At 39.7% G+C, this 14,474-nt stretch overlaps 1 protein-coding gene across 3 annotated transcripts in view; it reads left to right on the forward strand.

The window, feature by feature from the left end:
- Window positions 1–14,474, forward strand: part of LOC116822169 (dystrophin-like) — an 836,401-nt gene that overhangs the window by 257,892 nt on the left and 564,035 nt on the right. The window lies entirely within an intron of this gene.

Here is a 14,474-nt window from a genome sequence, read left to right on the forward strand (position 1 = left end):
GAAGAGGTAGCTGGGAGCCCTCAGGGTCAAATTAAAGGGCTCAGGGCTCTGGCAGCTGGGGCAACGCAGCAGCGCTGGATCTAGGTTTTTTGGTGCCCCAAGCAAAAAAAATTTGGCTGCCCCCTGTCCCAGCCCTGGACTCCCCCCTGTACCTCCCTGCTGCCCCAGTCCTGGGCTCTCTCCCCACTCACCCACCCTCACACACACAGCCTGCCACCCCAGCGCTGGGCTTCCCCCTTTCCTCCCCACCAGTGCCCCCACACACACAGCTCCTGCCTCCCCAGCCTTGGGTCACTGGTAACTCGCTCCCAGGGCAGGTCATTCAGCAGGAATTTTGGATGTGCACAAAACACAGACTGAACTGGTTCCCATATGGTTACAGAGCTGCAGTAAAGTGGAACAATTTTCAGCTTGTGTGATTGGAGGATATCTGGATGCATATTATAAGACTGTCCTTCATAAATGAGGGAAAGTTGAGGTGCCTTTATTATTCTTTTGTCCTACTCTTTCTTTCGATGGGGAATTTGCCAATGCAATATCACTGTCTTCCTTTTAAAACAAACAAAAAGGCAATGGCTGTTGAAAAGAGCAATTCCAGTTCTAATAAGCATTTCTTGCTCAATTTTATCCTACTTTTTCTACAGCAAGTTACAGTAGATCAGTATATTTGATTTGGGAGAAATGAAATAACAGCTGCCCAAACTGAGCTTAGGCACTCCTGAATTTTGAGGTGTTCAAATCTGGAAGGCAGGTGCTGGGGGGAGGAGGGCTGTGGGCTCCGTGGGGGAGCATGGCAGCAACGTGTCTGGAGCTGCACGGAGCCAGACACTCTCATCTGAGAGGCACAGTAAGGGGGCTGGGGGTTGGAGAAGGGGTAGGAGGTTCCAGGGGGCAGTCAAGAGACAGGAAGCAGGGGGGGTTGGATGGGGCAGAGGTTCAGGGGGGGCAGTCAGGGGACAGACAGCAGTTGGATAGGCATGGGAGTCCCAGGGACAGTTACGGGTTGGAGTTCTGGGCAGAAGTTGGGGGGGGTCTCAGAGTGGGCAATTGGGGACAAGGAGAAAGGAGGCTCAGATAGGGGCTGGAGTCCCAAGGGGCAGGGGTCTCGAGAGGGGGCAATCGGGGGACAAGGAGCAGCAGCATTTAGATAGAGGGTGGGGTCCTGGGGGGCAGTTAGGGCAGTTAGGGGCAGGGGTCTGGGGAAGGGGGCAGTCAGCCCAGAGCCCTTTAAATCCCGGCCGCGGCTGGGAGTCTCTGCCAGCATCCCAGAGCCCTTTGATTCCCGGGCGCAGCTGGGATATAAAGGGCTCTGGGCTCCCTGCAGCTGCGGGTAGCCCAGAGCCATTTGATTCCTGGCCGTGGCTGGGATTTAAAGGGCTCTGGGCACCCACGGCTGCGGGTAGCCCAAAGCCCTTTGATTTCCTGCCACAGCTGGGATTCAAAGGGCTCTGGGCTGCCCGCAGAGCGCCGTGTGTGGGGGATTTAGAATCCCCCAGCAGGCCGCACTGATATAGAGGCAATATCATATTTTCTGTCTTATTTATGTATACCTTTCCGAATGATCCCAACATTCTGTTCACTTTTTTTGACTACCACTGCCCACTGAGAACCATCCACAATGACTCCAAGATCTTTTTCTTGAGTGGTAACCGCTAATTTAAACCCAATCATTTTATATGTATAGCTAGGATTATGTTTTCCAATGTGCATTACTTTGCATTTATCAACATTGAATTTCATCTGCCATTTTGTTATTCAGTCACCAAGTGCTGAGAGATCCTTTTGTAACTCTTTGCAGTCTGCCTTGGACTCAACTATCTTGAGTAGTTTTTGTACTATCTGCAAATTTTGCCCCCAAAGTACAATTTAGTAATTAAAAGCATTGCAATTGTGAATTTGCAAATACTGCAAAAATATTTCCATGAATATTTTCAGATATGCAGACAAATGTACTTCATATGCACTTGTAGGCCCTTTGTTTTAATTTTCCGCAAATATTCTATCAAACGAGTCTACTGACAGGAATGTTTGCCATCACAGCAAACATTAGAGAATATTGCAGATTATGAAAGGGAAGTTAATTTTCAATTCACAATTTTGGATATTTGCACTGGAAACTTGATTTTAAGAGTTATGTTCATCCAATTAGGAAGTGAAATATATCATGTTACCTACACATAATTTTGAAATGACCCAACAAATTTAGAATATTTGAAATGAACTGCTTGTGAATGAACTATAGGATATAAATTATTTAAATAATTATTTAAAATGAATAAACACAAGGGGAAAATGTATGTTGATCACGGAGGATTCATGAAAAGAAAGAGGTAAAATTTCTCAATTATGTATTGCACGTTTTTCACCCAACTCTACCAGTAATGAATTTCCAAGCACTGTATTAATAATTGTACATCCCTTCATTACAGTATTTAAAGGTAGATATTTAAAAACAAACACAAATACCATTCTAGTTGTATAATACCATATATATAATTTAAAAAAACAAAGAAAACTCTTAAGATGCATGACTGTCAAAGAGAAATCAGATTTTTTTTAAATTTCCCAATCTACATTCAGATAGAAGGCCATTAGAAATGGCCTATTACTGATTAATACGAAGATGTGACCCAATGATCACTGTACATAATTAATTTGCAAGAAAGAATAACTTCATCCTTTTTTGTGTTATATGCATGTTTGCTTTGTAGATGGTCTTGCATATTTTTACAGTGTGTGTGAGAAGCATTAGTTTAAATTCTTCTGTTTCCTAATCAGTGCTTGTTCCTGTATAGTTAGGTTAACTGTTGCCAGTGTCTCATCGTATTCCCACCCAGTAAAAAACATTGTATTAGGCTCCTGCTACTCACCCTTTTTTGCCCTTGAGACTCCGATGGATCGTGTGTCCATTCCATCTGCTTGCCATCCCTGACCTCTTTCTCCTCCTTCCTACATAACTTTTTGCTGTTGCCCCACCCCTAGCACTTCTATTTCTTGTTCCTGCTGACCTCATGTTCGTGGTGGTGTAGCTACAGCGTGCACTTACGTGTCACTTCCACAATTGAGTACCAGGGAACAGCAGCCTAGAACTGCAGAGATCCCTCGTCCCTAGGTTCACTTACAAAAATTTTAGTCTCCCTTTGTAAAGCAAGGTGGTGTTCATTCCTCAAACATAAACATAATAGTGACCAGAGTAAGAACAACTTGTATCCCATAGATCATCTAATATATCATTTTAGGACTTCATTTCTAAGATTATCAGTGCATTGAAATCACCTGTAACCATCCTATTTTCATTTATGCAGTAGAATGTACAGAGTGGGAGCTATAGTGTGATTTTTGGAATTATTCCTAGACTACTTCTAAACAACGCAAAATTCGGCTTTCTTGCCTTGCACAGTTCCTGCTGTCATTTATGTATTACTATTGATTTATTTGCATAGTGCCACAGGGCTGCATAATTCTTTGGAGGCACATGATAAAAACTAGGTCCCCCTTCCTATGGCTCCATCTTTAGGGGCATTCCCTTTAAACAGAAGCTTATATGCAGAGAGGAAATTCCATCTTTGCTACAAGATAAAGTCTGGATTCTCACATGAATGCCAGGCTGGTTGCTTCTGTTAATTCCATTGATTTCAATGAGATTACTTAAGAAGTAAATAGACTAGTCATTATGAGTAAAGGTGGCAGAATATTGCCCCAAATCAGTCCAGTTTTACTTCCCAGAATTCCTTTTCTACTCTTAAATGAAACCCCTCTGAATTTAATAAGAAAATAGCTGCTGACTATTTTGACCAATCAAATATTTGGACAGATCACTGTGTAATCTTCAATCCACTATTCCTGCCATTCCCAGTGGTACACCAGCTTGCTGTGTATCCCATCCATCACAGCCAGTTGTGGGTGGTACATCTTACCCTGCTGACATGCTCATTCTCCAGGATAGTACCATTTTCTCTCAGATTGCCTCTCACAAAAGTTAGAAAGCTGCCCTTCGTTTCAGTGACTTTGCTTCCAAAGCCTTGTAAGACTCATACGGCTAATTAAGAGGGTGCAGGAAAAATATATTAAAACAAAAGAAATTCTGTGCATAATGTAACTGGTCTGAAACGTTGCAAAACTCATTTAGACAGGTTCACCTTATTTATACTGTATTTTTAAAAACTATCCTTCTTGTCTAGAGATCAGTGTCTTCTCCTAGGCTACCCTCTGAGCCTCTTGTAGTTCTTTGTAGTTTTCAGGTCTTTTTTCGTTTTCTTTATTGGTCCTGTTAATTGTCTTCTGTGGATGTGTCATTCAGAAATCTTGGATTGTTTCAGAGATGCAGGATTTATGTATTTCTTAATATTCCACTCTTAATCAAATGTGAATCAAAGAAAAGATAACTCATCTTTCACAATCCGTGAGAATGAAGCAAAAATAAGAGCATATCATCTGTGATCCTTCAATGTCCAGCAAATTGAACATTTTCCCTACACTATTAGGGGGGAACTGTTTGCTGGGGGAACAAGGGGTTGCTGATCTTGGTCTGGGCGGGGGGCTGAGGCTAGTGGTACCATCTGCCAGGAGCTGCGCTGCAGCTTCTCCTCCTGTCCCCAGTACAGCTGCTCAGGCCCCAGGGCAGCTCTAGCAGCAGCCAGTGGGGCTGACTGCATGGCCACCCGAGCGGCTGCTGCAGAGCTGTTCCAGCCACGGCCAGTGTAGCTGTCCCCAGGGCTGTCTGAGTAGCTGTCCTCGGGTCCAACTGCTTGGGCAGCCCATGGATCAGCCAGACTGGCTGCTGCAGAAGTCATGGAGGTTGCAGAAAGTCATCAAATCCGTGACTTCTATGACCTCCATGACAGACCTGGAGCTCTGTAGATGAACTAGAACCCAGCACAGAGCACAAATTTAATGTTCTCTTGGTTGTTTGTGCAAGTCAGAAGCTTAACAGCTGCAGTCTATGCTAGTTGAAGTTTCTGAGTGGCCTTTGATGGTCCAATTTAGAATATATTTCAGGAGTCTAGATTTGCAGTAGTGAAGGCATGGATAAATGTGGCAAAACAGTGATCTCGTTTACAGAGATCTCATGGTTCCTGATGTGCAGCCTTATAATGAGGTTCTTCAGAGACAAGAAAGGTACATAATTTTAAATAAAACAAAACAATCTAATTGGTTCTTTTCCACTTCTGATTTCGTTTTGGGAATGCAATTAACCTCTTGGTATTCCTGCACAATATGAATTTAAATCCACAGATGAAATTTAAATGAATACCACATGTTTAACACTCCAAACATTTCCACTATTCTGTCTCTGTCTGATAGGAACCTTATTAAAAGAAAAAGAAAGAGATGAAAATTGTGTGGATTAATACCCTAGCGATATTTATGTAATGACTCTATAAGCAGGAAGCCTTTTTTAAAGTAGCAGCAGTGTAGACAATCAATGAAATCTGAGAATTTGGAAGTTACGTTTGATATCCTTTTCTTAATCCATGAAGTAACTAAAGCAAGAAGCATTTTTTCAGTTTAGCTAATATTTTGCTTTACAGATAATGCAAAATTTGTAGTAAGATTTTAAAACAGCTAAACTGAGTAGTTTCAGTAATACCTAAAATTTGTATGGAAGGATCTCTCTGTCTAGTGTATGTGCCTATAATGTATGATGATATCTATGTTATATCTCCTCTCTCTTACATATAAAAAAATGGTGGAGTGATAGCAAACCTGTAGTTAAAGTTCTGTTATTGTTTATACATATTGTGTATAAGTTTGTATGTCTTGGCTCATATTACATTTTTCTGTGTTTGTTCTCTATACTTTGTTATACATATTGTATTGATTTCATATGTATACAATTCCTTTTGAGCAGTTGCAATTTGATTGGTAAATACGGTTTTGGTATGTATGCCAGTTTTGGAACCTTTAGCTGATGTGCACCTACAAGGAACCCAAGGACTATTTTGTGACCATTTTTCTTGTAAACACTTACTAGCTAATATATTGACTTGGTCAACCAGTATTCTGATGTCTTAGTTCCCACAGCAAACTTACCAATAAGTCCACATGCTAGAAGTGCCTTTGACATTTATTGTTTAATAAATGTATTCCATATGGGTAGCACCGTTTTTTAGGACAATTTTTATTTCTTGCTCGAAATATCACAAGAGATTAAATCACAAGAGATTAAATCAATCAATTTATGAAATTGAAGCTGAGATATGCTTTCAGAAAAAACTCCCTCACCACTAAAGAACCATTTATTTATTTATTTATTTTTACTCTCAGTCTTTAAAAGTGACATAATTATTTTCCCTCCTCAAAATTGGAATTACAACTTATTTAAGCACTTAGACCTTGAATGCCAAGTTTCAGCTGTGAGCAATTTTTTTTTACATCTAAATTATAGAGCTTTAAAAATAGGATCTGTAATGGAAATGCTGAAAAATCCTTAATTCTAGTCATTCAAACATTGTTATAATAAAACACATGGATGTTATTAGATTCACATGCATTGGTAACTACAAATTGTGTGAATAATACCAATCATTTAGCCTTTCTAGTGTAGGAGACTTCTGGGCCACATCTCTTCCTCCAGCATTTTGATATTGTATACTTTGTAGGTTTTATGTTCTTGTTGCCTTATTTATTTACAAACGGGGCCGGATTAAGGCAGGGGCTGGCCCCAGTGCAGCAGGGATCAGGCAGGCTTCCTGCATGCCATGGCCCCACGTCGCTCCTTGAAGTGGCTGGTTGTTCGCATGTCTTTGCAGCCCCTGGTGGGGGAGGCGGCTCTGTGCGTTCCCCTCATCCCCAGCACCATCCCCAGCCAATGGGAGCTGCAGGGGCAGCGCTTGCAGGTGCGGGCAGGACACGAAGATGTGCTGTCCCCCTCTCCCCAGGGGTGCGCAGAGGCGTGCCAGCAGCTGGCCGCTTCTGGGAGCGGCATGGATCTATGGCATGCAGGCAGGCAGGTAGCCTGCCTGAGCCCTGCTGCACCGCTGGCTGGGAACCACCTGTGGTAAGTGCCTACTGGCTGGAGCCTGCACCTCACATCCCCTCCTGCACCTTAACCCCTTGCCCCAGGTCAGAATCCCCCTCCTGCACCCAAACTCCCTCCCAGAGCCTGCACCCCTCACCCTCTTCTGCACCCCACCACTCTGCCCCAGTCTGGAGCCCACTCCCACACCCAAACTCCCTCCCAGAAAGAAACTAATACAGCAGCTGTTCTAAGGTAAGAAGTAGGGTATTTTGAATTTACTTAACTATATTCTACATGTTTTAAGACTGACATGTAACCACAGAATGGCTTTATGTTAATTAAAAGGCAAGTTTAGTATACCGTTAATAGCCTCAATGCCATAACTGTGATCATTCTGTTTTAAATTAGGAAAAAGACTTGTATAGAGGGGCCCACAGGAGAGTTAATCCGCCCCTGCTCACAAATCATCTTTTTTCTAATCTCTATATGTTAGCATAGCTATTCTCTGTTAAAGGAATCTAATATATTCTTGTAAAATATTATTTTAAACATAGAATGCCTAAGTAATGGTATATTACAGGCTGTATTAAATGTGAGAATACAAAACCTATGCAGAGATAATGTTTAATTTCCTAGTGCAGTGTGGTATTAATTACATGTCTCTGTTATCTGTCTCTGTTATTACAGTATTTAGATGAGACCAGAATGGAAGATGTCGAATGCCTTCATCCTCTTATTAGGAGATTAGGACAATCTACACTTTTGGGGAACTAATTTATGATTGTTGTTAACTGGAATGCCCCATAAACTGAGCAGAAAAAATATCTGGTTCAATGGGCATTGAAATCATTGGGAACTTGTCTATTGAGTTTAATGGACATTGATTCAGGGCTACAGCACTGGAAGACATATTAACACAGTAAAAATTCAAAACTGTGTACATTTAGTATACATTTTCAGTTTGTTGTAGAGCTGAAAAAAATATTTATCTATATCCTCATGAGAAATACTTCATTGTTCTGAGCCTGGCCTCCTGTAGAACCAACAATGTTCCTTTGGGAAGGGGGAAAAACATTTGATTTAGTAAAATTACTCTTACCAGAAATGCCTGTGGGAGTCCTGAGACTAGTGCCTTGTTTTTCCACTTTACGGAGCCATATATGTTTTTTATATTCACATGAGTTGAATATATTAGAAAGTTTCAAAACAGAAATCCAGTCAATCTACTTCCTTAGCTTTTCATATTTGTAGTACAGGTTTTCTCTTCAGTAACACGCCTAATCAATAATTGGCTGTATAAAAATGTGGACTCTTCTGGGGAGCATTTTGCTGATAAGAATGTGGGAGCTAAAGCCTCGTGGAAAGAGATCTAACTTGCAAAACTGTGCCAATTACTTCCATTCTCCATACTCCTATTACTATATGTATTATATTAAGACATCCCAATACTGCCTTAAATTATGCATCTAACACATGAAATGTTGCTAGAGAAATCAGTTGTTTTCACTTAGCACACAATCCCTTTGGACCTGTGTCAATGCTCTCATCTAATCACATAATCATTGATGTGCTTACCATCTGAGCAACTCACACTCAAAAATCAAAACAAAAGCCTGCAATTAAAGGGGCAAAGAGGAAATCAAATGATTTAAAATGTTAAATTTTGTTTTAATTAATTCTTAAGAGAACATGTGGTGTTAAATAATCTCAGAAGCTTCAATCCAGTGTTCTCTGCATTCTAAAAATAACTAGGCTCCAATTTCTTGATATTAACTTTTTAGTAAAAAGAATTAAAACATAAAAAAAAACTTTTAAAAGTCAGCAGAAAACAGGGTTCTAGAAGTTTTTTCTTTCTTTTCTTTTTAAAACATCAGTCACATTCTCGCTCATCTTCGTGTTCTTTCTCCTCCTCCTCTTCCTCTAAGCAGGAATTGTGTTCTCTTTTCCAGTCTCCAAGTTCCCAGAATTGTAAAACCAATCAATTAATTTTACTATTATATAATGTCAACATCAAAAAACAGATCTACACTGAAATGTGTTGAATCAGGTAAAATTACTTGAAAGTGGGATGACCCAGTGTGTGGTTCTTCTCATATATCATGCGCTAAGTGTTTTCCTTTTCAACATTGCAGGTCAGATTCTGAGCTAGTATAAATTGGCATAGCTCCAATGACATCATGGTGCTACAAATGTATACCAGTTGAGTGTCTGGTCTTAGGAATTTCGAGATCCTCTGTAAAGTTTCTGCATTTGGGGAGGGAGGGAGGGAGGGTGTGTGTGTGTGTGTGTGGGTGTGCGTGCGCTACTAGCTATGGTGGGGCCAGCCTTAAGATAAATAGCCCCCTGTGTGAACTTCCTTTGTTGCCCTTAAGTCCTGTTCCCTGTGCAGCAGGTAGCTGCTCAGCAGGCAGAGCAGTAGCAGGTGTCATGCTGCCAGAAGGACAGAGAGAGAGAGGATGTGTGTGAGCACGCATGTGGGCATGGCCCTTCTGCAGCCTCTTTACCACAATGCCCCACAACCCCACAGCATGCTAGTCAGTCACCCACATCACACACCTATAAGGCTGGCTCTATAGCTATGCTATTTATGCAGTGGTGATAACTTTCTGGTAAATTTCAGATTCATGTGATCAGCTGAAAATCTGACCCTGATTGTTTAGCTTGCAACTCTGATCACTTCACCTATACTGTGACCACTAATCCATCTCCCACATGACTACTCCTTACATTCCAAAAACTACTCGAGCCACTGTACTATAAAATGGAATGAAATCTGACATAGCCTTGAAAAATTGTGATGTAGAATCTTTATTAAGATAAATAGGCACCTGGCTAAAGAAAACAAAACCCTGTAATGATGGCCTTTTTTCCTGGGATTGGTATCCTTGTTTTGCATAATATCCTGTCTCCAAGGCAAATAACCTTTTTATTTTTTTAAACAAGTGTTTGCCTTTCTGTATTTTCAACAATATAAACAATTCGTCAATAAAAAATAATAAACTCACAACAAAAGTGAATTTTTCATTTTCCTATGTGTACTAGATGGAGGGAAGACATTTATGCTTTGAACGTAAAGGTCAGATACTACCAACACTATTTGAAAAAATATATTGCTTTAACCAAAAATACTTTTCATTCAACAATGTAATTGACAGGAAATTGAATATCAGATATGTAGCAGCCACAAAAAGATGATTTAACGCCCACTGTTATTTTATGGGAAATATTATATACACATCAAAGGACACATGATAACCAGTTAACCAAACTGGAAATCAGTTGGATATCATGTATGAGAGTAACTAAAAAGCAGTGATAGGAAAGAGGAAAGATAATGATCGCTAGAAGAAGTTTCCTTTTCAGTTGTTCAGCTACTGCTCATTATAAGCCATTAGGATTACTAATTGAGCACTGAAGATAGAAAATATGCCTGAAAATTTTTATCCCAATGATGTAATCAGGGAGTAACACTTCACGGCAGTATGTATGACAAACTGGCACCATCCTGTGATCTTACTCAGCCACCACTCCCATTTACTCTAATGCAGGGATATTTTTAATGTTCATATTACATATAGTCTATAATATGAATATTAATATAATTAAATGTTATATGTAAACATCCAAAGCAATCAGATTCTACCAAAGGACAACCAAGTATAGAGCCCTTTTGTGACAAGAATTATAGATTACACATAGATTACGCATAGATTTGTTACACATGGATTAGTATATTGTAGTTTGCAATAGTGCTATATATTTTTACTTAGTCAAATAGCCATTATTAATGGAAGGATTTTCTTGGTGACACCATTAATCATAACTTGCCTACAGTCCATTTCTTTCTGTGCCCATACTGGTTTTGTGCCTTTATTGGTCAATACTGATCGTTATAATAGGAACCTAGCATAGGCTTCAATGATAACCAGTGCCTTATTTGTCCCTAAGATTTTCTTTCCTTTTAAATGTTCATGTTTTATGTGGCTTTACTTTTACTTTTAACATTCCCTGAACATACTTTTATATGTTTAGTTTCTTCTTCTTTAATTATGGTACACGGCAGCAACATCATTTTGCAATCACCTTGACATTACAAACTTGTGACTGCAGACTTGTGTTAACCTCATTTTGCCATCATCTTAATGTATTAACCTCTGAATAGACCTGCAAAGAAATAATTTTGCATTCATCCTGGCATGTGCAATAATGTCTCATTAGACTTGAACTAACAGAATTTTCTCATCATAATTTACCATCATAATAACCAGGTCTTCACAGATTTAATGTGACAATCTCGTGCCACTGTAACTAATGTTTTCAATAATTGTCTTCCAGAGGGAGTTTAAGGGAAGACAATGTAATTAAAAGAGAGGTCCACAAACAGTCCAGTACTCAAAGTGGTTTCAATTCATATCTTAAATAGTAATTAATCATGCCGCTATGCAGCACTTGTATATATTCCCTTTTTCCATAGATCTCAAAACATTGTACAAAAGTGGGTAAACATTAATATTCCTATTTTCAAGATGGGAGAACAAAGCCCAGGGTTCACATGGTGGGTCACTGCCAGTATTTGGAACAAAATCTGCATCTCCTGATTCCTAATGTGTTACTCTACCTATCGGACTGCACTGCCTCCACCATACAATTAACTGTGTTAAAGATGGATGGACATGTACCATATGTTAACCTGCCAATCATTCATATTTGACATAGAGTACAATAAAGTGAAGAGTGAAGGGGCCTCAATCCGCATTGGGCATTTGCAACACTACCATAATTTAATAATAATCACAAAATATGGACCCAATCTCTTTAAAGACAGACAGCTGGGTTTAAATTGATGCCACCAGCTACGACACTTAACATGCAAAATGATCCTACATGAGAACTAAATTTAAGAGGCATAAGCTCACAGCTTAGGTGATGCTAATAATAATGGGACAAATCTTCCCCTGTTTCAGGGATCATAATGTGTCCCCTGTTGAAGGAACTGATGCGAGTTTGCCTCTGGAGATAGGATTTGGGGCAGTTCTGTCTGTTATAGTGCAGAGGGTTTTGGGGGTAGGCCAGAGGATCCATGCTGTCTGGATCCTCTGGTTCTGTGGCTCATGTGAGGGGTGTGAAAAGGGCACACACAGCTGTTTGAATAAATAGGCTGACTCAGCTGAAGAAGCTCCACAGTTTCCCTGTAGCCTCAGAAGGAGGAGGGGCAGGCAGGGAAATTCTCCTGCATCTGTCCAGTGCCTAGCCCAGCTGTTGAGGCTGGCAAGGTGCTGACATAAGGATTTTGGCCTAAAAGCTTTTTTTTTAATTTTTCACTGCATGAAGCACAGACCAAATTGGGGTGCTGGAATATAAAAATCAGTGCTCTGTGCCAATATTGCAATTTCTACAGTGTATTTTTTGTTAATATAAAAATATACAGTTTGGGAAACTAAGTAAACATATTGTTCTGCTTTTGTGGTTCCATGTTCGAAATGGTTTTGTTAGTCTTGTAATAAAATGAAAAGGTCCCTTATTTACTTTTGCTGTGATAAGGATATGGAAGAACTGTTGTTCTTCTGTTGCTAAGTCTGTCCTAACAAGAAGTGACAAATAGAAAGAATACGAGCATAAAACCAAAGCACATGAGAGCTCACATGCTCTGCATTAGTGCTTCAGAGATTCACATCCCAGTTTTCCTATTTTCACTTTGGTGCCGTGATCCTAGAACACTAATCACCTCTTCCCGCACAGATCAATATGATAGATTTGCAAATATTAACAAGAACACTGGAAGAGCTTGTTTATGAGCCTGATAGTTGAATGGAGCAACAGACTTGGATTCCCAATAGTTTTCATTCATCTTTGACAACTTTTTAATACTGATTGAAAAGTTTTCTGAAGTTATAATCCAAACATCATCTGTATTAGGCTTGTACTATCATCATTTTGCCTTGTGATAACATTTCTTGTCAATAAATGGGCCACTGGTGTTATAAGAAGTCACAAAGGGTTTTAAATCAGTTCCACTTTGTAGGCTACCTATTATTTGTTGAGGCATTTATTAACTGGATAAGCGACACTGCGTGTATTACTTTACTTCAGTCACATGTCTGAATTACGTGCTTTTTTTACTTTGGATATTATAGTAAATTACAATGTCGGAGAAGATCACTGCTCTGTGCTCTGCGCTGATTACTACTGCACAGTTGGTACTACATAGAATATTGTTTCTTTATTTGGGGACCTGCCCTGTCATAGAAATTCTTCCATCTGGCCCATGATTTTTTTTCCTCTCAAAAACGTTTTTTTCCACCAAAGTACAACTTCACAATTAAAAAAAGCCTGCATTTCAAAGCAGCCCAGCGGCTCAGTGACATCATAATTAAAGTAATTGTTTGCCAGGAGGTTAGATTTAGGGCTGGTCTACACTACCACTTAAGTCGATGTAACAACTTGGGTTGTGAAAATGACACTCCCTTTAGTGGCATAAGTTCCATCAACACCATCCTATGTCATCTCCTGTTGGCGTAGCTTCCGCCTCTCGTGCCTCTTATGCTGATTGGAGAATGCTCTACCGTCAGCATAGCACGTCTTCATCAGACACACTACAGTGGTGCAGATGCGTCCATGTAGCTCGCAAGTGTAGACATGCCTTTAGTTACTGGTAAAGGCATGTTATCAAGTGAAAACTTTTAAACCATTTTAAAGGAGATGTTTTGCATAAAAAGGCAGTTCCTTGATTTACGGCTCTAGTTTCCTCAACCTTCTTCCCTGCCAAATCCTCAAATTGCTGCTGCAGTCAGGCTGTCACTGGTGCTCTGCTTCAGATTATTTTCAACATCAGTTCCTGACTTTTGGTTCCTGTGAGTTACAAATTAATTCTTTGGAGTCTGTTTACATGTCCTGGAATATCCAGGCTCTTCTAGGCATTCATGTAGCTATCAGAGCAGAAAATGCTAGTTGTTGTAAAGGTTGGATGTGTCTTAGTTTTGAAAACAAAGTTTCTTAAGGATTTATTATCTTCTTTGTCTATGTGTAACTTTGGATAGATAATCCAGAATTTATTCATACTTTTGTATTCATCATAACTTCAGACTCCAGTCTTCAACTTAAACTAAATCAAACAATAAAATGTCTATTGCATTTTTTCCAGAATAGATTCTAAAAAATAAACTCTGAAACAAAAGCAGAAAATGACCAGGTTCCTGTGAATGGATTTACAATGGAATTCATGATCCGTTAATGCTGTTCTGTGAGTTACAGTCCATATAATTTCCTGTTTGTGTCTTTTATGGGTCATATTTTGGCTGTGTATGACAGGAGACTGAGTGGCATTTGACTTTTTATTTTTATGCATAGAAAGGTTACATGCAAACTCCGAGGATTCTTTAAAATAAATAGTTTCTACATAAAACCACAATTTCTGCTCAAATTGATGCAATCACAATTCAAAAACACTTATGAAAACACCTTTTGTAGGACACCCTAAAGTAGCCAAAATATAAATTGAAAATGAGATTAGACA

Source organism: Chelonoidis abingdonii, chromosome 1 (genome assembly GCF_003597395.2).
Source record: "Chelonoidis abingdonii isolate Lonesome George chromosome 1, CheloAbing_2.0, whole genome shotgun sequence".
In the NCBI taxonomy this organism is placed as follows: domain Eukaryota; kingdom Metazoa; phylum Chordata; order Testudines; family Testudinidae; genus Chelonoidis; species Chelonoidis abingdonii.